A 25,519-nucleotide genomic window follows, 5' to 3' on the forward strand; every position below is an offset into this window, starting at 1 on the left:
CCTCCCTGGGCTGTAAGTCATGTGACTATAGACCTACCTATCCCCTCCCTGGGCTGTAAGACATGTGACTATAGACCTACCTATCCCCTCCCTGGGCTGTAAGACATGTGACTATAGACCTACCTATCCCCTCCCTGGGCTGTAAGTCATGTGACTATAGGCCTACCTATCCCCTCCCTGGGCTGTAAGACATGTGACTATAGACCTACCTATCCCCTCTCTGGGCTGTAAGACATGTGACTATAGACCTACCTATCCCCTCCCTGGGCAGTAAGTCATGTGACTATATACCTACCTATCCCCTCCCTGGGCAGTAAGTCATGTGACTATAGGCCTACCTTTCCCCTCCTTTGGCTGTGTGAGATATGGTACCCGTTGGCACACACACACGAATTTGAATGTGACAATCATTCATTACCCATGTCTGCAGTTTGGAAAACATGTGGGGCCCACACAGAGCCTTTTGTCGGTCTCAGTAAAGTGAGAATAGCCTGAATTCTAGAATACCCCTCTATCACTTTAAGACGCCATGTGGGAGGGGAGTGGTCAGACTCACGAAAGGAGTGGAAACGTGATGAACGTTGCACCGGTGTACAGCCACCCCTGACAGAAGCACAGAGGACACATCATAGCTACTATTTTACTCTGGAAATCAACTTCACTATCTTATTTTGGTGTTGTTTTGTTTCCAAATAAAAATAATAGAATTGGGATTTTGGAAGAGTTGATAGGATATATATTCTCTACATTTTGCCTGGTCCCGTTGTTGAGCGGATCCTAGCCTACTACAAGACAAGCCTACAGACAACGTTGTTGTGTGATGAACGCGCCCTTGTCTTGAACCTGGGGACCCGTTGAAACTGTCACGCGGATCAACGCCTTGTGAATGGGATGCTTTTCACGGTGAGTTCCGGGTGGCCTATGCATGCGCTTTAAATTAGATCCATAAAAAAATACTTAATTGTGGATATTTTATTCCGTCTTGATCATAGTGCATGTAGCTTACAAACAGACAGGAGCGCAGATGGGGGGACCACGGGGGGTGAATATTGGGAGGGGAGAGGCTTTTGTAATCATCAACCAGGCTACTTATTGTTCCCTAGTCAGTGATCCTCCGCCGTGTTGAAACTGGTTTAACTAGGGTTATTTCATGATTCTCTTTTTAACAGCTTCATTGGAGTAGTTATCCCCTTTCTGTCGAGTGTAGACTATTCCCCACATTACAAAGAACAGACCATTGCAACATGCAGTGGTTTTGGGCGCTGCCGGGTGCCTGTTTATTGAATGCAACGATGTTGCAAAAATGACGGTAGTCAGTAGAAATAGGCTCGTGTTACTTTGTTGCCTTTTCTGTGTCTGGCTTCATGATCATTTGCTTTGCGTTTTGAAATCAATACAATAAGATTGTTTTAGGTTTTCTGTTATAACTCTGCTTTCAGTGGACTTATTATTTTCATATTTCTTAACTTTATATTCGACTGATTCACTTAGAAGTTGTGTAGCTTAAAGGAATTCAAGGAAATATGGGGCGACTCACTTTTTATTATGGTAAAAAGAAAAGTATCGGTTGTATTGAAGGCAGTGGTTTAGCTCCTGGATAGGTTGTCTAGACTAGGGGAGCATGGTGGCCTAAATCTATGATGATGGTGACTCCGGTGAAATCTTTTCTGATGTACTCCATCATACCATGTCCACGAACAACGTCCTCTTTGATAGCCTAACTACTAATTGGTTGCACCAGAGCACTTTCTTAAAGAACATGCATTTGACAGAATGGGAGAAAATGCATTTTTGCCAACTCACTCTGCAGCATTGGGAGAGGTGAGTTTGGATCTCAGACCAGAGAAGTGTTCAATCATTAACCAGCAGACATTAGATAAAGTGGCACTGCTGGTGACAGAATGGACAAACTGACCCTGTTAAGTTCAAAACTGTGTACGTACACACACACACACACACACACACACACACACACACACACACACACACACACACACACACTTCGTAGCAGACAGTTCACCTACTGTTTAGCCTCTCGTCGTGTGTGTGTGCGCGTATGCGCTGGTACACTGGTCAATGCGCATCCCATTCTCCCAAACCATTACCCTCCCAGCCAGAGACTGTTGACATGGCAACCAGATCTGTGTCACTGGGCATGGCTGTCAGTCATGGCCTCAGATCAGCTCATTGGCTTGAAGTCCTCTACTTCCTGTGTTCCAAATGGCACCATAGTCACTATACAGTGCACTATTTCTGACCAGGGCCCATAGGGACGGATAGGGAGCCATTTGGGACACAGACCTCTGGTCCTCCTGTTATAATGGACCATGGGGGGTTGTGGTTATTAGGGCTAAACTTTATAAAAAAAATGTGCAACGGAAAATTCAACCAAACCAACCATTTCTCATTGGACAAATTTAGGTAGTAGCCTACCCCAAGTTTCACTCAGGTTTCTACCGTTTTGTTGAATCAAGAATATTGGTGGATAAATCAAACGTTTCAATTGTCATGAAATGAATGGATCTTTTCATTTGTCTGTTTTCCTGTGTGGTAGCTGTGAACCGCTGTGTTCTGTCTTTCACCACAGCACTGTGTTCTCTTTCACCACAGCACTGTGTTCTGTCTTTCACCACAGCACTGTGTTCTGTCTTTCACCACAGCACTGTGTTGTGGGGGGGGAGGCCATGCATCCTGCTTTAAACCGAACTCTGTCATAGAACGTGTGTGTGTGCGTGTGTGTGTGTGTGTGTGTGTGTGTGTGTGTGCGTGCGTGTGTGTGTGTGTGTGTATGTATGGGGGGTTGACATTCCAGGAAATTCCAACAGTGTTATTTTCTCCTAGGAATGTCTCTGCGGACTGCGACACTGAGCTGAATGATGCTGAGTATGTGGTGAAGGGTTGTACCCTGTAGTTTGGGTGACTGATGTTGCCAGTTCAACACTTAGAAGTAGGTCTTTCAGCGACCAGGGACGCTTTGAGGTTGGAATGGATCCATCTTTATCATTGGTTCCGTGCGACCTCACAGGTTGTATCCCTCCTCTGATCCTGACTGTTTACTGTTCTGGCAGGTTGTATTTTTGAAGGTTTCTCCTCTCCTCTGTTTCTGTTCTGGCAGGTTGTATCCCTCCTCTGATCCTGACTGTTTACTGTTCTGACAGGTTGTATCCCAGCTGACACCCTGCCCTCTATAGTCTGTATCCCAACTGACACCCTGCCCTCTATAGTCTGTATCCCAACTGACACCCTGTCCTCTACAGTCTGTATCCCAACTGACACACTGTCCTCTACAGTCTGTATCCCAGCTGACACCCTGTCCTCTACAGTCTGTATCCCAACTGACACACTGTCCTCTACAGTCTGTATCCCAACTGACACACTGTCCTCTATAGTCTGTATCCCAGCTGACACCCTGTCCTTTCTGTCCTCTATAGTCTGTATCCCAGCTGACACACTGTCCTCTATAGTCTGTATCCCAGCTGACACCCCGTCCTCTCTGTCCTCTATAGTCTACATCCCAACTGACACCCTGTCCTCTATAGTCTGTATCCCAACTGACACCCTGTCCTCTATAGTCTGTATCCCAACTGACACCCTGTCCTCTATAGTCTGTATCCCAACTGACACCCTGTCCTCTATAGTCTGTATCCCAGCTGACACACTGTCCTCTATAGTCTACATCCCAACTGACACACTGTCCTCTATAGTCTGTATCCCAACTGACACCCTGTCCTCTATAGTCTGTATCCCAGCTGACACACTGTCCTCTATAGTCTGTATCCCAACTGACACCCTGTCCTCTATAGTCTGCATCCCAGCTGACACACTGTCCTCTATAGTCTGCATCCCAACTGACACCCTGTCCTCTATAGTCTGTATCCCAGCTGACACACTGTCCTCTATAGTCTGTATCCCAACTGACACCCTGCCCTCTATAGTTTGTATCCCAACTGACACCCTGTCCACTATAGTGCTCTACATAAGATCCTGCTAGGGAATAGGGTGTTGTTTAGGATGAAGACATCATTTGACTGTATTGTCCTCTCTTGCTTTTGGCACACAGTTCTAAGGGTCTGTAACTAAACTAAACTAAACTAAACTTAACTAACTAGGTCCATGATTTGTGCACAGGAGCTAACCTTTGAGCTTTGGTTCATTAGTTCACTGCAAACTGTATGTAACCCCTGTTATGTTGCCCCAACATCTATATTCCAAGGGGGTTTGGTGAGTCTCAAATGTCACTGTGAATACTGTGTTTGTTCCTGGGACCCTCTTGTTTCAGGCCTGATAATAAGTGTGTGTGTGGGGGGGGGGCAGGCATACTAACGTGATTAGTAGAGTTTGTTCACAAGCCAGAGGAAATGTTTATTCAGCAACCCCCTGCTATCTGGGGTCCTGAGGATGTCCGACTCATTATACAGTCCTCTGCCCTCTCATCATTATACAGTCCTCTGCTCTCTCATCATTATACAGTCCTCTGCCCTCTCATCATTATACAGTCCTCTGCTCTCTCATCATTATACAGTCCTCTGCCCTCTCATCATTATACAGTCCTCTGCTCTCTCATCATTATACAGTCCGCTGCCCTCTCATCATTATACAGTCCTCTGCTCTCTCATCATTATACAGTCCTCTGCACTCTCTCATCATTATACGGTCCTCTGCACTCTCTCATCATTATATGGTCCTCTACACTCTCTCATCATTATACGGTCCTCTACACTCTCTCATCATTATACGGTCCTCTACACTCTCTCATCATTATACGGTCCTCTACACTCTGTCATCATTATACGGTCCTCTACACTCTCTCATCATTATACGGTCCTCTACACTCTCTCATCATTATACGGTCCTCTACACTCTCTCATCATTATACGGTCCTCTACACTCTCTCATCATTATACGGTCCTCTACACTCTCTCATCATTATACGGTCCTCTACACTCTCTCTCATTATACGGTCCTCTACACTCTCTCTCATTATACGGTCCTCTGCTCTCTCTCATCATTAAACGGTCCTCTACTCGCTCTCTCATTATACGGTCCTCTGCTCTCTCTCGCCATTACACGGTCCTCTGCTCTCTCTCGCCATTACACGGTCCTCTGCTCGCTCTCGCCATTACACGGTCCTCTGCTCGCTCTCGCCATTACACGGTCCTCTGCTCGCTCTCGCCATTACACGGTCCTCTGCTCGCTCTCGCCATTACACGGTCCTCTGCTCGCTCTCGCCATTACACGGTCCTCTGCTCGCTCTCGCCATTACACGGTCCTCTGCTCGCTCTCGCCATTACACGGTCCTCTGCTCGTGCTGTACAGATGAGTGGCAACATTCTGATGCATCTAAAGCACAGGTGAAAGGTCAGGAAGCACTCACAGTACAGTTTAGCAGTACAGGTTAGAAGTACAGTACCTCGTTATTAAAACCTTATTGCTGCTGGTTGGTTTAGATTTGTGTCTGTTTATTTGTTTAGAGTATGGATTGATTTTGTGTGTGTGTGTGTGTGTGTGTGTTATTTTCTGTTGAGATGGGAGACTCCTACTCCCCCTGCCCTTCCTGTGGGCTCAGACCTTTATACACACACACACACTCCCCTGTACTGCCACAGTGTGTCACCAGTAATTGCCATGTAAAGCTAACTGATGTCGTTAACTTATCTTTCTAGTGTAATTAGGAACATTCCTTTAGCGCTGTGCAATGCAGAACACAGTTCAACAGCCATGGACGTGTGTCTCAGATGTTCACCAATTAGTCCAACCAATCAGGTCAAGTCTTTGGTCCAGCTGGTGAACTGGAAGGCCAAGCCTTGTGGTTTAGGAACTGAGGACAGCAGTAATTTTAAGGAGGAAAACTTAACAATCCCCCCCATATCTTACTTCTGATAAAACCTCCAAGTGTATAATTTTAGATGGCTGAGAATTAGAATGCATTTTAATATTCCTTGAATGTTCCGGAGTTCCACTCTGTTCTAATCTCCCTCACTGTGCCCACTCTCTTTAGGCTGTGTAGTAAGTCTTCTAAATGCCATGGTGGGAGGTGTCCCCTCTGAAAGCCTCTGCCTGTTTACTTCTAGATGCCATGGAGGGAGGTGTCCCCTCTGAAGGCCTCTACCTGTTTACTTCTAGATGCCATGGAGGGAGGTGTCCCCTCTGAAGGCCTCTACCTGTTTACTTCTAGATGCCATGGAGGGAGGTGTCCCCTCTGAAGGCCTCTGCCTGTTTACTTCTAGATGCCATGGAGGGAGGTGTCCCCTCTGAAGGTCTCTACCTGTTTACTTCTAGATGCCATGGAGGGAGGTGTCCCCTCTGAAGGCCTCTACCTGTTTACTTCTAGATGCCATGGAGGGAGGTGTCCCCTCTGAAGGCCTCTGCCTGTTTACTTCTAGATGCCATGGAGGGAGGTGTCCCCTCTGAAGGCCTCTACCTGTTTACTTCTAGATGCCATGGAGGGAGGTGTCCCCTCTGAAGGCCTCTGCCTGTTTACTTCTAGATGCCATGGAGGGAGGTGTCCCCTCTGAAGGCCTCTGCCTGTTTACTTCTAGATGCCATGGAGGGAGGTGTCCCCTCTGAAGGCCTCTGCCTGTTTACTTCTAAATGCCATGGTGGGAGGTGTCCCCTCTGAAAGCCTCTGCCTGTTTACTTCTAAATGCCATGGAGGGAGGTGTCCCCTCTGAAGGCCTCTGCCTGTTTACTTCTAGATGCCATGGAGGGAGGTGTCCCCTCTGAAGGCCTCTGCCTGTTTACTTCTAGATGCCATGGAGGGAGGTGTCCCCTCTGAAGGCCTCTGCCTGTTTACTTCTAGATGCCATGGAGGGAGGTGTCCCCTCTGAAGGCCTCTACCTGTTTACTTCTAGATGCCATGGAGGGAGGTGTCCCCTCTGAAGGCCTCTACCTGTTTACTTCTAGATGCCATGGAGGGAGGTGTCCCCTCTGAAGGCCTCTGCCTGTTTACTTCTAGATGCCATGGAGGGAGGTGTCCCCTCTGAAGGCCTCTGCCTGTTTACTTCTAGATGCCGCGCTGAGTGCCGTTACGTCACTCTGTGCAACGGTTGGAAAGGGAGGATATATTACTGGAAAATGTCAATGTTTACCAGTAAACTACCAGCATTTTGGTAATGTTCAAGGATTTTATGTAATTTTTTCACAAGACATCTAGTCCCTTTTGGGTCCTTCAGATTTTCACAGATGTGTGTAATTATCTCAGGCCCTCTGTGTGGTATATCGCATGTCAAATATTCAAAGATATAAGAATTAAAAAAAATAGCACGACAAAGCTGTAAATCATGCTGAATACAAACCATCAACTTGGTGAATATCATTGGTATTTAATGAGGGTTTCAGCATGAAATATCCTTTTTGTTTTCTTTAAACACGTTTATTTATCCTACTATATCTTTGTTGTAAATGTATTGGTCGCCAAACTGGTGGCAGTTGTGGATTGTTAGTTGAATATAATGCCTGTGTATGTACAGTGGCAAGAACAAGTATGTATAAACCGTTTGGAATTACCTAGATTTCTGCATTAATTGGTCATCAGATTTGATCTGATCTTCATCTATGTCACAACAATAGACAAACACAATGTGCTTAAACTAATAACACACAAATTATTTTTGTTGTCTATATTGAATAGTACATCATTTAAACATTCACAGTGTACGTTGGAAAAGTATGTGAATCCCTAAGCTAATGACTTCTCCAAAAGATCATTGGAGTCAGGAGTCAGCTAACCTGGAGTCCAATCAATGAGACGAGATTGGAGATGTCCTGCCCTATTCACTAGTAGGGTTGCACATTTTGGGGAATATTCAGAGGTGGAAACTTTCTGTGGGAATTAATGGAAATGTATGCAAAATAATATTTATACCATTTAAATGTAGGTGTTTTTTGCATTGGATATATTTACCTTACCATATAGAGACAAACAAACCTTTTCCCTTATCATAAGTAGACATAATTGCAAATTATTAAATACTTCCAATATAAATCAAATATCAACATTTAGTTACAAATTGAACTTTAAATAAATGAGTTGACTCTTCCATGTCTTCTCCCTGGACCTCCTCAATGTCCACCTCTTGAACATCAGACTCTGAGGCCTCATCTTCACTGTCACTTTCCAACCTTGTTGAGGATGGCTTGTTGTCAGGCTCAAAAAGCCTAAAATTTGCCCGGATGGCCACCAATTTTTCAACCCTTGTATTGGTCAGCCTGTTGCGTGCTTCGGTGTGTGTGTGTTCCCAAACAAGGACCAGCTGAGCTCTGAGGCGGCTGATGTTGGTGGGATTTGGAGGATGATGGAGGCAACAGGGGAAAGAGCTTCAGATCCACAAAGTCCCTTCCACCAGGTGGCTGATGAGATATGTTGGCACGACTGCAAAGCCCTTGCTTGGAAGTGTACTTTGCCAGACTGCCAAGAACCTTGCCCTCATCCAGGCCAAGGTGGCGAGACACGGTAGTGATGACACCATAGGCGTTGTTGATCTCTGCACCAGACAGGATGCTCTTGCTAGCATACTTGGGGTCCAACATGTACGCTGCGGCGTGTATGGGCTTCAGGCAGAAGTCTTCACGCTTTTTGATGTATTTCAGAACTGCAGTTTCCTCTGCTTGGAGCAACAGTGAAGTGGGTAGGGCAGTACGGATTTATTCTCTTACATCTGCAAGCAGAGTCTGAACATCAGACAGGATGGCATTGTCTCCCTCAATCTGTTGAATGGGTACTGCTATAGGTTTCAGGCTGCTTACCACTCTCTCCCAAAATACATCATCCAGGAGGATCCTCTTGATGGGGCTGTCCATATTAGACTGTGATATGGCCATTTCTTGGAGACTCCTTCCCCTCCAGGAGACTGTCAAACATGATGACAACACCACCCCAACAGGTGTTGCTGGGCAGCTTCAATGTGGTGCTCTTGTTCTTCTCACTTTGCTTGGTGAGGTAGATTGCTGCTATAACTTGATGATCCTTCACATACCTAACCATTTCCTTGGCTCTCTTGTAGAGTGTATCCATTGTTATCAGTGTCATGATGTCGATGAGGTGCAGATTCAATGCATGAGCAGCACAGCCAATGGGTGTAATCAAATGTATTGATATAGCTCTTCTTACATCAGCTATCTCAAAGTGCTGTGATGTGAGGGTAGGACTCGTCCACTTTAGACCAAGCAGCCTTCATGTTCGCAGCATTGTCTGTCACCAGTGCAAATACCTTCTGTGGTCCAAGGTCATTAATGACTGCCTTCAGCTCATCTGCAATGTAGAGACTGGTGTGTCTGTTGTCCCTTGTGTCTGTGCTCTTGTAGAATACTGGTTGAGGGGTGGAGATGTAGTTATTCCTTGCCCACGAACATTCGACCACCCATCAGAGATGATTGCAATAGTCTGCTTTCGCTATTATTTGCTTGACCTTCACTTGACCTCTGCATCCAGAAAATGAGTAGATAAAGCATGTCTGGTTGGGGGGATGTATGCTGGGTGAAGAACATTCAGAAATCTCTTCCAATTCACACTGCCTGTGAGCATCAGAGGTGAACCAGTTGCATACACATCTCGAGCAAGACATTCATCATTTCTCTGACTACGTTCTTCCATTGAGTCAAAAAAACGTGTGATTCCAGGAGGACCATGAGCTGTTGCTATTGAGAAGGAGTCTGATTCGTAATTTTCACCTCGAATAGAAGTAGAGGGTCTTTTGTCAGAGATTATGAGCGCTGAGGGAACTTTATGTACTTGCCCAGATTATGCTTCATCTTTGTTGCATTCTTCACATATGATTTGGCACAGTATTTGCAAATGTACACAGCTTTTCCTTCTACATTATCTGCAGTGAAATGTCTCCACACATCAGATTGTGCCGGTGGTATTTTCTTGTAAAGATTAGGAAAAAAAGAGGAAGAAAAAAACCCCACATACAACTACACGTACAGATAAATAGCAGTTAGATTAAACAACTCCTTTGTAAGATGAATGTTAAAAAAATGAAACATGTATGGAACAGGTGAATTAACACTCCTCAGTTAGCAGGCTCAAGCAAGCTAAAACCCACATGGTAGCAAAAACGAAGTAGCAGAAATTGTTAACAAGTTAGAAATTATTTAAACACACTTAGCTGTAGGCTACTATTTACTAGTTAACCTCTCTTGGGGACCCACGGTTCACACTATTCAACAGCCAGTGAAAAATCAGAGCGACAAATTCAAAACCACAAAATGTCATAATTCAAAGTTCTCAAACATTACACCATTTTAAAGATACATGTCTCCTTAATGTAACCACATTGTCCGATTTCAAAAAGGCTTTACGGTGAAAGCATAAAGTTAGATTATGTTAGGACAGTACCAACCCAAGAAAAACCACACATCCATTTTCCTAGCAAGAACAGGCGTCACGAAAACCAGCTAAAATTATGCACTAACCTTTGACGATCTTCATCAGATGACACTCCTAGGACATCATGTTTCACAATACATGCATTTTTTGTTCAATCAAGTATATCCAAAAACAGCATTTTACATTGGCGCGTGATGTTCAGAAAATATAATTTGCCTCCAATACTTCCGGTGAATCAGCACAACAATTTACAAAAATACTCATCATAAACGTTGATAAAATATTAAACTGTTATTCAAAGAATTATAGATGAACATCTCCTTTATGCAAACGCTGTGACAGATAATAAAAAAAAGCTTCACGGGGAAAGCACACTTTGCAATAATCTGAGTACTGTGCTCAGAAAAAGACATCAAGCAATACAGATACCGACCATTTTGGAGTTATCTAAAATCATAAATAGCATTAGAAATATTCACTTACCTTTGATCTTCATCAGAAGGCACTTCCAGGAATCCCAGGTCCACAATAAATGTTGTTTTGTTCGATAAAGTCCATAATTTATGTCCAAATACCTCCTTGTTGTTTGCGCGTTCAGAAAGCTACTCCAAGTGTAGTAAGCGCGGCCAAAATGTCACGACGAAAAGTCAAAAAAAGTTATATTTATGTTCGTTCAAACATGTCAAACATTGTATAGCATCAATCTTTAGGGCCTTTTTAACTTAGAACTTCAATACTATTCCAACCGGACGATTCCAATGTCTTGAAAAATGTTTTGGAACACAACTACCCCTCACGTGAACGCGTGCCAATGAACTCGTGTGCTTTCCTGAGTCAACAACTTCCAACTTCCTTTGTTGGCTCTCTGTTCACCATAGACGCCTCAAACAACTTTCTAAAGACTTGACATCTAGTGGAAGCCTTAGGAAGTGCAAAATGAACCCTAAGTCACTGTGTGTTGGATAGGCAATCACTTGAAAAAACTACAGCCTCAGATCCTCCACTTCCTGGTTGGATTTTCTCAAGTTTTTGCCTGCCATATGAGTTCTGTTATACTCACAGACATCATTCAAACAGTTTTAGAAACTTCAGTGTTTTCTATCCAAATCTACTAATAATATGCATATTCTAGTTCCTGGGCCCGAGTAGTAGGCCGTTTAATTTGGGTAAATTTTTCATCCGCCCGTGAAAATACTGCCCCCTACCCAAGAGAGATTAACAAAAAATCATGTATGTCATATAAAATATATTCACCCCACCCAGTATTGTTATCAAAACTTACCAGAAAGCATGTAGTTGTTGGCTCAGACAGTGTGGTAGTGTGGGCTCAATAGCATCTCATTCGTGTGCAAGGTCTTGAGAATCAGCTGTACATGTGATGGAAGAGTGCACTGTGCATGTGATGGAAGAGTGCACTGTACATGCAGAGGGTTGCAATTCCATTGAATTGGGGATAGTTTAACCAAAATATGCCACAAGACCTATAATTGCCTTGTGTATCCCACAATAAAAGGCTCACTGTTATAAGCTAACTTTTTTGTTGTTGAATTTAAGCAAAATACCCCAAATTCCAGGGCTTAACTTCCCATGGAAATTTCCGGGGAAGTTCACCGGAAAGTTTCCGACCCTTTGCAACCCTATTCACTGGAAGCATTGCCTGATGTGGTCCATGCCCCAAACAAAAGCGATCTCTGAAAGACCTAAGATTAAGAATTTTGACTTGCATAAAGCTGGAAAGGGTTACAAAAAGATCTCTTAAAGCGCCGATGTTCATCAGACCACGGTAAGACAAATTTGTCTATAAATGGAGAAAGTTCAGCAATGTTTCCACTCTCCCTAGGAGTGGCCGTCCTGCAAAGATGACTGGAAGAGCACAGCGCAGAATGCTCAATGAGGTTAAGAAGAATCCTAGAGTGTCAACTAAAGACTTACAGAAATCTCTGATCATGCTAACATCTCTGTTGACGAGTCTACGATACGTAAAAAACTAAACAAGAATGGTTTTCGTGTGAGGACACCACGGAAGACGCCACTGCTGTCCCTCTCTTCCTCCGCTCCTGACCCTGTCCCTCTCTTCTTCCTTCCCTCCCTCTCTCCCTGACCCCGTCCCTCCCCTGACTCCGTCCCTCTCTCTCTCCCTCTCTCCCTCCCCTGACCCCGTCCCTCTCTTCCGCCCTCCCCTGACCCCGTCCCTCTCTTCCGCCCTCCCCTGACCCCGTCCCTCTGTAATTGTTTTCCTTCTTCCTGGTGGTGTGTTGGAAGATTGGTCACCTGCAGTTCTTGTCAGTGTTTAAATAGCAGCTCAGTAACAGGACAGAGGTCACAGCACATGGAGTATACGTCACAAATAGCACCCTATTCCCCCGTTTTAGTGCACTACTTTTGACCTTACAAACAACACCTTTTGTAACAACAAGCCATAGTTGATCAAACTTTGTTAAGCTTTCAGGCTTATATTTTTAACCCATGCAGGATCGCCCATAGGGTGCACTAGGCCCCATCGGGCTCTGGTCAGAAGTAGTGCACTATATAGGGAACAGGCTGCTATTTGAAACTCAACCATCACCTAGTAGAAACATGTCCCTAACTGTCTCTCTTGGATCTTGACTGAGAGGAGAGAGCAGCATTCCATAGAACACGCTGCCTCCCCTCTGTTGTCCGTGTGGGAGGTGTGACACACACACACACACACACACACACACACACACACACACGTTAGGTGAGCGCTGATGGTTGGAGGTGATGGCAGCACCTTGGTTTAACACTACGGCGTCCGTTCACACCACAGGGTTGGTTCACAACACACACCTCTGTGTGGGTGGAGGTGTGAGGTGAGAGAGAGGAGTAACCAGCTCACACTGGGGTCTATATTTAGTCTGGCTCTGGCCTATATACTCTGGACATCAGTCTAGCCAACAGAAAGGCCTGTTTTGTACGCCATGACAATTTATCCTAGACAGACTTCTAAATATAGAACATCTATTTGGCTACCAATGATTCATCGAAAATGAGCATTTCTTGAAAGTGCAACATGCTCCATTACAATGAGGCCCCCGACTGTAAGTGATTATTGTGCTGCTGTCTGCATGGTCCCACCCTGTTGGTCTGATGGAGAGATAATGGGCTGTTCCTCTCTGATGTGTTTGGGCTGTTCCTCTTCTAAATGGGACGTTCAGCTCTGGTAAGTGGCTGTGTAGCACGACTCAGAGGCATACATTAAGAGTTTGTCCAGGTTTGGGAAGGGCTGCCATGGTAACGTCTTTATTCTCTAGATGTTGGTGATGTAACAATACTAGAGTGACAGTTCCCTATGAAATGACCCGCCGTAAACAAACAAAACAGAGCAGCGAATTTCAGATGTTTTAATTGATTAGCGTTCGGGATAGTGAGCATCCAAGTCGGTATTGTGTTGTGGTGTCAAACAAATGGCGTATCTGCTTTCACTGGACATCTTCATAGGTTTAAAAACCTGTCCGAAATAAACCTGTGTAACTCAGAAGTGTGGCAGTGGCTACAGACTCTTATCACTTGGCTACTGAGGAGGAAGTGGCACTCTCAGAACGTTAAGACAGAAACCTCTCTAGATACATGCATAGGACTCTGCCACAGCCCCAGCAGCCTGCTAGGACCCTGGCACAGCCCCAGTAGCCTGCTAGGACCCTGGCACAGCCCCAGTAGCCTGCTAGGACCCTGGCACAGCCCCAGTAGCCTGCTAGGACCCTGGCACAGCCCCAGCAGCCTGCTAGGACTCTGGCACAGCCCCAGCAGCCTGTTAAGTTACTTGGTGCAGTAGAGACTGACATCTAGCAGAGACCAATGGTCTGGTGAATTACTGGGACTAGTGGCAAATCTCTGAATAGTGTAATATAACCCAGGTCACCGATGTCTGGAAACTTCCAATGTCATCAGTAGCTAGAGGACTGTACTGTAAAAGATTGAAGAAGACTATTCTATTCTGTTCTTATTCCCAGGTCTTATGTATGTCCAACAGTCTGGGGAATGACTGGGATAAGAGGCAGATCTCTGAAGAAACCCAGTCTAGGGTAACCCATGCCTGTGTAGAATGAACATCTAGAACGAGCGTGCCGAGCCGCCATAGCCGGTCCCTATTTCCAGGTCTTGTGGATTGGGCCATATCCCCCCATGCCCTCAGGTCATCCTTTCATCACTCCATCCAGGTCAGTAGTTTTTATTGGCTCCAGACTGACTGAGTGCCACCGCCCAGCTTTGGCCACCTTCTCTGGGGTTGGATGGGCCTCATGGTGGGGGAGGGGGATACCACCTTCTCTGGGTTTGGATGGGCCGCATGGTGGGGGAGGGGGATACCACCTTCTCTGGGTTTGGATGGGCCGCATGGTGGGGGAGGGGGATACCACCTTCTCTGGGTTTGGATGGGCCGCATGGTGGGGGAGGGGGATACCACCTTCTCTGGGGTTGGATGGGCTGCATGGTGGGGGAGGGGGATACCACCTTCTCTGGGTTTGGATGGGCCTCATGGTGGGGAGGGGGATACCACCTTCTCTGGGTTTGGATGGGCCGCATGGTGGGGGAGGGGGATACCACCTTCTCTGGGGTTGGATGGGCTGCATGGTGGGGGAGGGGGATACCACCTTCTCTGGGTTTGGATGGGCTGCATGGTGGGGAGGGGGATACCACCTTCTCTGGGGTTGGATGGGCTGCATGGTGGGGGAGGGGGATACCACCTTCTCTGGGGTTGGATGGGCCGCATGGTGGGGGAGGGGGATACCACCTTCTCTGGGGTTGGATGGGCCGCATGGTGGGGGAGGGGGATACCACCTTCTCTGGGGTTGGATGGGCCGCATGGTGGGGGAGGGGGATACCACCTTCTCTGGGGTTGGATGGGCCGCATGGTGGGGGAGGGTGATACCACCTTCTCTGGGCGGGGATGGGCCACATGGTGGGGGAGGGGATACCACCTTCTCTGGGGTTGGATGGGCTGCATGGTGGGGGAGGGGCATACCCTCTGGAGGAATTGATTATCAGGGAAGTGTGTCAAGTATTGTCAATACTCAATTAGGGAATTGGTATGTAGGAGTCATGTTCATGAATGGTGTGTGAGTGTATTGAAAGGATGTGAAGAATGATGTCAGTCCTGAAACCCAGGAAGCTGTATCGTAAACTCCCTCTAATGAAACTGGGCTGTTAGTAATGTAGAGTTCTGTAATCTGAAGAAGTGGATGAGGTATTCAGTAGAGGGTTGTAAAACATAACGCACAGTGTTATTTATGAATGGAGATTAGTGAATGTTTCTCCTCGTAACTCAGGTTACAGCTCCCACAGCGACTGTTACTGCTGTCATTTCCTCACAGTGGGTGTGTGGGACGGAATAACTTATTTTAGTAACTACAGTACAACTCAACAGCATTTGTCTTTCAACTCAATCAAGCCAAGTGTGTTTTGCCTCTAATTCACTCTGATTCAAGTGGAGGAAATCTGTCTGTTTAGAGGAAGCTGAAAGCTAAAGCCTTGTGGAACCCACTCATTGGCCTTTCTCATGATGCCTTAGTGTTCAGGGCTATCTCTCCCCATAATGTTGGGTCTTAATGAAGCAGAATTATACCCCAGTCAGGCTTACAACCCTCCTCAGACCTATACAGTGTTCATTCTGTCTTGAAACCTATAAACACCTAACATTTAGAGTGCACGTCCCCAAATGGCACCCTATTTCCTGTATAGGGACTCTGGTCAAAAGAAGTGCACTTCATAGGGAATAGGCAGAGGAAGTTAACGCAGCGTTTCCATGGCGTTCTCAGGGTAAGAATACTGTTGGGGAAAACCCTCTGGAATTCCAGAATGTGTCTTCCTGACCAGATGTCACATGATGAGCAATAGAGGAACATATTTAGGGACAGTTTGGAACGGCTCGTGTGTGTGTGTGTGTGTGTGTGTGTGTGTGTGTGTGTGTGTGTGTGTGTGTGTGTGTGTGTGTGTGTGTGTGTGTGTGTGTGTGTGTGTGTGTGTGTGTGTGTGTGTGTGTGTGTGTGTGTGTGTAAGAAGGTTGTTGGTGAGTAACCGTGGGAACTCTGAGGTCACTGCTTGGGGATTGACTTTACAAACACACGTTTACAACACACACACGCTCTTTGACAAAATGCAACATCCATGTCACGTGGGCCAGAACACAGAGAATAGAAACAGCTGGGAAGTGATCTGTCTCCACTGTACTAAAGTATACATGATCCCCTATGGGATTGTGAAATATGGTTTGCAACATACAGACTATGTTCAGAGAGACATAATGAGAAAGAAAGATCGAAAAGGGTGGAGAGAGACATTCAGGCTAAACATGCCTTCCTCCCACACTGACCCTGACCTTTGACCCAGAAGTGAATAATGGGGTCTGAGCTAGCAGGATGTCAGAGAGATGAACCATGCACAACATACTGTGGTTACTGTGAAACATCTGAACTGATAAGCTGACATTCAATACACACACAATCTTAAACAGCTACATTTACATTTTAGTCATTTAGCAGACGTTCTTATCCAGAGCGATTTACAGTAGTGAATGCATACATTTTTTAAATGTTTTTTATTTCCCACGTACTGGTCCCCCGTGGGAATCGAACCTACAACCCTGGCGTTGCAAACACCATGCTCTACCAACTGAGCCACACGGGACCGCAGTGAAAGTAGAGGGGTCTTGGTCTTTGCAAATTATACACACACAGAGGGTGTGTGCATAACCCTTTGGCAAAAGTTTATTATAGAATGGCATTTGCTTATGAAACATTCGCCTTCCTTTGCTAGTAGAAGCTAGCAGGCAGCCTGACTAGCTGGCTTTAGCTTGGGTAAAAACATAAGCTTGTTAGCCTTTTTAAATCAAATTGTATTAGTCACATGCGCCGACTACAACAGGTGTAGATCTTACAGTGAAATGCTTACTTACGAGCCCCTAACCAACATGCAGTTAAAAAAATTACAGTTAAGTATATGAGATAAAAGTAACAAGTAATTAAAGAGCAGCAGTGAAATAACAACAGTGAGACTATATACAGGGGGGTGCCGGTACAGAGTCAATGTGTGGGGGCACCGGTTATTTGAGGTAGTATGTACATGTAGGTAGAGTTATTAAAGTGACAATGCAGAGATGACGACAAAGTAGCAGCGACGTAAAAGAGCGGGTGGGGGGCACTACAAATAGTCTGGGAAGCCATTTGACTAGATGTTCAGGAGTCTTATGCATGGGGGTAGAAGCCATTTGGACCTAGATTTGGCCGTCCGGTACCGCTTGCCGTGCGGTAGCAGAGAGAATAGTCTATGACCAGCAACTCTGCAGCCCCATCGATGCAAATGGGGTGTGCTCGGTCCCTCTTTTTCCTGTAGTCCACAATCATCTCCTCTGTATTGATCACGTTGAGGGAGAGGTTGTTATTCTGGCACCACACGGCCAGGTCTCTGACCACCTCCCTATAGGCTGTCTCGTCATTGTCGGTGATCAGGCCTACCACTGTTGTGTCATCGGCATATTTAATGATGGTGTTGGAGTCGTGCCTGGCCGTGCAGTCATTGAGTGAACAGGGAGTACAGGAGGGGACTGAGCACGCACCCCTGAGGGGCCTCTGTGTTGAGGATCAGCGTGGCGGATGTGTTGTTACCTACCCTTACCACCTGGGGGCGGCCCATCAGGAAATCCAGGATCCAGTTGCAGAGGGAGGTGTTTAGTCCCAGGGTCCTTAGCTTATTGATGAGCTTTGAGGGCACTATTGTGTTGAACGCTGAGCTGTAGTCAATGAATAGCATTCTCACATAGGTGTTCCTTTTGTCCAGGTGGGAAAGGGCAGTGTGGAGTGCAATAGAGATTGCATCATCTGTGGATCTGTTGGGGCGATATGCAAATTTGAGTGGGTCTAGTGTTTCTGGTATGATGGTGTTGTGAGCCATGACCAGCCCTTCAAGGCACTTCATGGCTACAGACTTGAGTGGTACGGGTCGTTTAGGCAGGTTACCTTAGTCCCTGTGCCCAAGAACACTATGGTGGTCTGCTTAAAACATGTTGGTATTACAGACTCGGACAGGGGGAGGTTGAAAATGTCAGTGGAGACACTTGCCAGTTGGTCAGCGTGTCCTCGTAATCCGTCTGGCTCTGCGGCCTTGTGAATGTTGACCTGTTTTTAAAGGTCTTACTCACATTGGCTGCGGAGACCGTGATCACACAGTCTTCGAGAACAGCTGGTGTTCTCATGCATGTTTCAGTGTTATTCTCCTCAAAGTGAGCATAGAAGTAGTTTAGCTCGTCTGGTAGGCTCGTGTCACTGGGCAGCTCTCGGCTGTACTGCCCCTTGTATTCTGTAATGGTTTGCAAGCCCTGCCACATCTGACGAGCGTCAGAGCCAGTGTAGAATGATTCTATCTAAATCCTGTGTTGATGCTTTGCCTGTTTGATGGTTCGTTGGAGGGCATAGTGGGATTTCTTATAAGCTTCCGGGTTAGAGTCCTGCTCCTTGAAGGCGGCAGCTCTAGCCTTTAGCTCAGTGCGGATGCTGCATGTAATCCATGGCTTCTGGTTGGGGTATGTATTAGAGGTCGACCGATTAATCGGAATGGCCGATTTCCAGTTTTCATAACAATCGGAAATTGGTATTTTTGGACGCCGATTTTATTTATTTAAAAAAAAAAAAAAATATATATATATATATATATATATTTTTAACCTTTTTAACTAGGCAAGTCAGTTAAGAACACATTCTTATTTTCAATGACGGCCTAGGAACGGTGGGTTAATGCCTTGTTTAGGGGCAGAACGACAGATTTTACCTTGTCAGCTCGGGGATTCAATCTTGCAACCTTACTGTTAACTAGTCCAACGCTCTAACCACCTGCTTTACATTGCACTCCACGAGGAGCCTGTCTGTTACACGAATGCAGTAAGAAGCCAAGGTAAGTTGCTAGCTAGCATTAAACTTATCTTACAAGAAACAATCAATCATAATCGCTAGTTAACTAAACATGGTTGATGATATTACTAGTTTATCTGCGTTGCATATAATCACTTAGGTACACGTTGCTCCAACCATAAACATCAATGCCTTTCTTAAAATCAATACACAAGTATATATTTTTAAACCTGCATATTTAGTTAATATTGCCTGCTAACATGAATTTCTTTTAACTAGGGAAAATGTGTCACTTCTCTTGCAACAGAGTCAGGGTATATGCAGCAGTTTGGGCCGCCTGGCTCGTTGCGAACTGTGAAGACTTTTTCTTCCTAACAAAGACAGCCGACTTCGCCAAACGTGGGATGATTTAACAAAAGTGCATTTGCGAAAAAAAGCACAATCGTTGCATGACTCTACCTAACCATAAACATCAATGCCTTTCTTAAAATCAATACACAGAAGTATATATTTTTAAACCTGCATATTTAGCTAAAAGAAATCCAGGTTAGCAGGCAATATTAACCAGGTGAAGTTGTCATTTCTCTTGCGTTCATTGCACACAGAGTCAGGGTATATGCAACAGTTTGGGCCGCCTGGCTCGTTGCGAACTAATATGCCAGAATGTTACGTAATTATGACATAACATTGAAGGTTGTGCAATGTAACAGGAATATTTAGACTTAGGGATGCCACCCGTTAGATAAAATACGGAACGGTTCCGTATTTCACTGAAAGGAAAAACGTTTTGTTTTCGAGATGATAGTTTCCGGATTCAACCATATTAATAACCAAAGGCTCGTATTTCTGTGTTTATTATGTTATAATTAAGTCTATGATTTGATAGAGCATTCTGACTGAGCGGTGGTAGGCAGCAGCAGGCTCGTAAGCATTCATTCAAACAGCACTTTCGTGCGTTTTGCCAGCAGCTCTTCGCTGTGCTTCAAGCATTGCGCTGTTTATGACTTCAAGCCTATCAACTCCCAAGATTAGGCTGGTGTAACCGATGTGAAATGGCTAGCTAGTTAGCGGGTGCGCGCTAATAGCGTTTCAAACGTCCCTCGCTCTGAGACTTGGAGTAGTTGTTCCCCTTGCTCTGCATGGGTAACGCTGCTTCGAGGGTGGCTGTTGTCGATGTGTTCCTGGTTCGAGCCCAGGTAGGAGCGAGGAGAGGGACGGAAACTATACTGTTACACTGGCAATACTAAAGTGCCTATAAGAACATCCAATAGTCAAAGGTATATGAAATACAAATCGTATAGAGAGAAATAGTCCTATAATTCCTATAATATCTACAACCTAAAACTTCTTACCTGGGAATATTGAAGACTCATGTTAAAAGGAACCACCAGCTTTCATATGTTCTCATGTTCTGAGCAAGGAACTTAAACGTTAGCTTTTTACATGGCACATATTGCACCTTTACTTTCTTCTCCAACACTTTGTTTTGCATTATTTAAACCAAATTGAACATGTTTCATTATTTATTTGAGGCTAAATTGATTTTATTGATGTATTATATTAACCTGTTGGGGCTAGGGGGCAGTATTTTCACGGCTGGATAAAAAAACGTACCCGATTTAATCTGGTTACTAATCCTACCCAGTAACTAGAATATGCATATACTTATTATATATGGATAGAAAACACCCTAAAGTTTCTAAAACTGTTTGAATGGTGTCTGTGAGTATAACAGAACTCATTTGGCAGGCAAAACCCTGAGACATTTTCTGACAGGAAGTGGATACCTGATGTGTTGAATTACCTTTAAGCCTATGCCATTGAAACACACAGGGGTTGATTAATGTTTTGGCACTTCCTATTGCTTCCACTAGATGTCACCAGCCTTTACAAAGTGTTTTGAGTCTTTTACTGTGAGATCTGACCGAACAAGAGCCATGGAACGGTGATGGCCGATTAGACTCTGGCGCGCGAGTTCATGTTGGGTACCCTCGTTCCAATACGTTATAAAAGAGAATGCATTCGTCCACCTTGAATATTATTCATGTTCTGGTTAAAAAAGGCCCTAATGATTTATGCTATACAACGTTTGACATGTTTGAACGAACGTAAATATATTTTTTCCCCTCGTTCATGACGGAAGTCCGGCTGGCTTAGATCATGTGCTAACAACACGGATCTTTTTGGATATAAATGATGAGCTTTTTTGAACAAAACTACATTCGTTATGGACCTGGGATTCCTGGAAGTGACATCTGATGAAGAGAATCAAAGGTAATGGATTATTTACATAGTATTTTCGATTTTAGATCTCTCCAACATGGCCGTTTGTCTGTATACCAAAGCATATTTTTCTGGGCGCAGTGCTCAGATTATTGCAAAGTGTGATTTCCCAGTAAGGTTATTTTTAAATCTGGCAAGTTGATTGCGTTCAAGAGATGTAAATCTATAATTCTTTAAATGACAATATAATATTTTACCAATGTTTTCTAATTTTAATTATTTAATTTGTGGTGCTGACTTGACTGCCGGTTATTGGAGGGAAACGATTTCCTCAACATCAATGCCATAGTAAAACGCTGTTTTTGGATATAAATATGAACTTGATAGAACTAAAAATGCATGCATTGTCTAACATAATGTCCTAGGAGTGTCATCTGATGGAGATTGTAAAAGGTTAGTGCATCATTTTAGCTGGTTTTATGGTTTTGGTGATGCCTGTCTTTGAATTGACAAAACATTACACACAGCTATTGTCAATGTACTCTCCTAACATAATCTAACTTTATGCTTTCGCCGTAAAACCTTTTTGAAATCGGACATCGTGGTTAGATTAAGGAGATGTTTATCTTTCAAAGGGTGTAAGATAGTTGTATGTTTGAAAAATTAGAATTTTGACATTTATTTGGTTTCAAATTTGCCGCTCTTGAAATGCAGCTGCTGTTGATAGGGTGCACCACGTGTGGCACGCTAGCGTCCCACATAGCCCCAAGAAGTTAAGTTAAAATAAGTGTTAATTCAGTATTGTTGTAATTGTCATTATTACAAATAAATGTAAAAAAATCGGCCGATTAATCGGCACCGGCTTTTTTTGGTCCTCCAATAATCATTATCGGTGTTGAAAAATCATAATCGGTCGACCTCTAGCATGTATGTACGGTCACTGTGGGGAGGACGTCATCGATGCACTTATTGATGAAGCCAATGACTGATGTGGTGTACTCCTCAATGCCATCGGAGGAATCCCGGAACATATTCCAGTCTGTGCTAGCAAAACAGTCCTGTAGCTTAGCATCTGCTTCATCTGACCACTTTTTTTTATTGATCTAGGCGCTGGTGCTTCCTGCTTTAATTTTTACTTGTAAGCAGGAATCAGGAGGTTAGAATTATGGTCAGATTTGCTAAATGGAGGGCGAGGGAGAGCTTTGTATGCATCTCTGTGTGTGGAGTATAGGTGGTCCAGAGTTCTTTTCCCTCTGGTTGCACTTTTAACATGCTGATAGAAATTTGGTAAAATGAATTTAAGTTTCCCTGCATTAAAGTCCCTGGCTACTAGGAGCGCGTCTCTGGGTGAGCGTTTTGTTGTTTGCTTATGGCGGAATACATTTCATTCAGTGCGGTCTTAGTGCCAGCCTCTGACTGTGGTGGTATGTAAACAGCTACAAAGAATACAGATAACTCTCTCGATAGGTAGTGTGGTCTACAGCTTATCATGAGAAACTCTACCTCAGGCGAGCAATAACTTGAGACTTCCTTAGATATCGTGCACCAGCTGTTGTTTACAAAAATACATAGACCACCGCTGCCCCTTGTCTTACCAGACGCTGCTGTTCTATCCTGCCGGTACAGCTTATATCCAGCCAGCTGTATGTTGATGTTGTCGTTCAGCCACGACTCCATGAAGCATAAGATGTTCGTTTTTAATGTCCAGTAGGTAGTTTAATCTTCCACGTAACTCGTTGATTTTGTTGTCCAAAGATTGCACGTTTGCTAGCAGAATGACGGAAAGTGGGGGTTTATTCAATTGCCTGCGAATTTTCACACGGCAGCCGGACCTTTGGCCCCTCTTTCTCCTACTCCTCTTCACGGGGATCGGGGCCTGTTCACGAGGAAGCAGCATATCCTTCGTGTCGGGCTCGTCAGAGTCGTGAAAGGAAAAGGAGGATTCTGCCAGTCTGTGGTGAGTAATCGCAGTCCTGATGTCCAGAAGTTATTTTCGGTCATAAGAGACGGTAGCGACAACATTATGTACAAACAACGCAAATAAGGGAACAAAAAAACACAATCGGCTGGGTGCACGTAAAATGTCTGCCATCTTCTTCGGCACCACCATGTGAAATAATGATTTATAAATATTGTTACACTTTCAGGTGTAACCGAAACCATTATCCCAGTTTGATATGCTGCCTGGGCATTATTTCCATACCAGTTAAAAATAGAACATCATCATGTTTTGGTCACAAAGAAAAAAACACTTGGCTAGCTAGTTGGCTACAGCTGGTTGTACCATTTCACCATAACCTGTAATCACTACTTATTACTTCTAAACAAATACCTTTTTAGGGTGGATTCTTGTTGTTTTTCTTTACTGTTTGAACAGTTGCTGAGATTACATTTGGTTATCAATGCAAAATTGGCTTCTTTGATGAATAGCCTATAGCTCAGATTAGGTAACCAAGAGACAACACTGCCCCCACGTCTGTGGAAGGCCTGATACACGTGTCAAAATGTTCACGTAGTGAAAAAGTCAGTCGAATGCCAGAGCATATTACAAGGAGCTGACCCTTTTTGTGACAAAAAAAAATCTTCAGTCTGCATAGAGCTTGTAGTAAGCTTAACACCTGGGTCCCCATGTCAGGTGCCACTGAAGCAGCGCAAGCTTGAGGCCTGAAGTGTGGAGTAGGGAGAGGGAGAGTGTGTGCTTGAAGCCTGCGGGGAGGAGCAGAGGGAGGGCTTGTGGGAGCAGAGGTAGGGCTTTCTTAGGTTCTTTCCATTGGACTACTACATCTTTCATGTACTTGTTGCTTTCCTGTCAGATCATCATCATGCCACCCAGAAGCAGTGTCTCATAAATATAAAGCGGTCTTTGTCTGGCATGCTTTGAGTTATTCCTGCTTCCATTTTCTTTCCATACAAACATGTCAGTGGAGGATGCTGGGTAACAACAAACATGTTTGCGTATGTATCCGCTGTAGCCCCTGTGTTTTAGACTGGCCTATCAGCAGACCCATCACATGTCATGGAAACTCCGACCTTTATTTACTCACTACAGCTAGACGGATGTTGTTCCATAACATGGCTGATGTTATTAGATCAAGTTATTTGGCTTCTATCATAGGTGCAGTCAGTGTCATTCTGGTTTTCTCTGACATCAGGGAACTACTGATATACTTTCACTGTATTAGTCAGGATTTGAACATGCTGTGCGGTGTGATTTTAACATGCTGTGCGGTGTGATTTTTAACATGCTGTGCAGTGTGTACCAAGAAAAGCAAGGTGAAGTGGGTATCTTATCAAATGTATTACTTGTGGTGAATATCAGTGCAGTGTTTCTCAGTCTTTTCCAAACCAGGGACCGGCAAGCTATGGCTTTTCACTGCTCAAAGGACTTCTTGTCAGGAAGAGGGCATCTTGCGTCGATCAGGAAGAGGACATCTGTTGTAGATAGGCTTGCAAAGGGTCGGAAGCTTTCCGGTAAATTTCTCAAATTTTGCTTAAATTAGCCGGTAGCCTAGTGGTTAGAGCATTGGACTAGTAACCGAAAGGTTGCAAGATCGAATCCCCGAGCTGACAAGGTAAAACATTGTCGTTCTGCCCCTGAACAAGGCAGTGTTCCTAGACAACCCACTGTTCCTAGGCTGTCATTGAAATAAGAATTTGTTCTTAACCTCTATGGGCTAGGTGGGACGCTTGCGTCCCACCTACGTAACAGCCACTGGCAGCCTGTGGCGCGATTTTCAAAACGTAAAAAATCCTATTACTTCAATTTCTCAAACATATGACTATTTTACAGCTATTTAAAGACAAGACTCTCGTTAATCTAACCACACTGTCCGATTTCAAAAAGGCTTTACAACGAAAGCAAAACATTAGATTATGTCAGCAGAGTACCAAGCCAGAAATAATCAGACACCCATTTTTCAAGCCAGCATATAATGTCACCAAAACCCAGAAGACAGCTAAATGCAGCACTCACCTTTGATGATCTTCATCAGATGACAACCCTAGGACATTATGTTATACAATACATGCATGTTTTGTTCAATCAAGTTCATATTTATATCAAAAACCAGCTTTTTACATTAGCATGTGACGTTCAGAACTAGCATAC

The 25,519-nt window shown here is 44.6% G+C and overlaps 1 protein-coding gene across 2 annotated transcripts in view; it reads left to right on the forward strand.

The window, feature by feature from the left end:
* The first annotated feature begins 545 nt into the window (after positions 1 to 545).
* The window catches only part of LOC106602028 (cdc42 effector protein 4), a 38,287-nt gene continuing 13,313 nt past the window's right edge, over positions 546 to 25,519 (forward strand). Inside the window, exons 1-2 of one of the 2 annotated variants that reach the window (XM_014194474.2) lie at positions 546 to 903; positions 14,302 to 14,508. The gene's annotated coding sequence lies outside the window, so the exon portion shown is untranslated. The remainder of the gene's footprint in view (positions 904 to 14,301; positions 14,509 to 25,519) is intronic. The other variant, XM_014194477.2, reaches the window with a different exon arrangement.

The sequence above is a fragment of the Salmo salar genome, chromosome ssa03, assembly GCF_905237065.1.
Source record: "Salmo salar chromosome ssa03, Ssal_v3.1, whole genome shotgun sequence".
Taxonomy (NCBI): domain Eukaryota; kingdom Metazoa; phylum Chordata; class Actinopteri; order Salmoniformes; family Salmonidae; genus Salmo; species Salmo salar.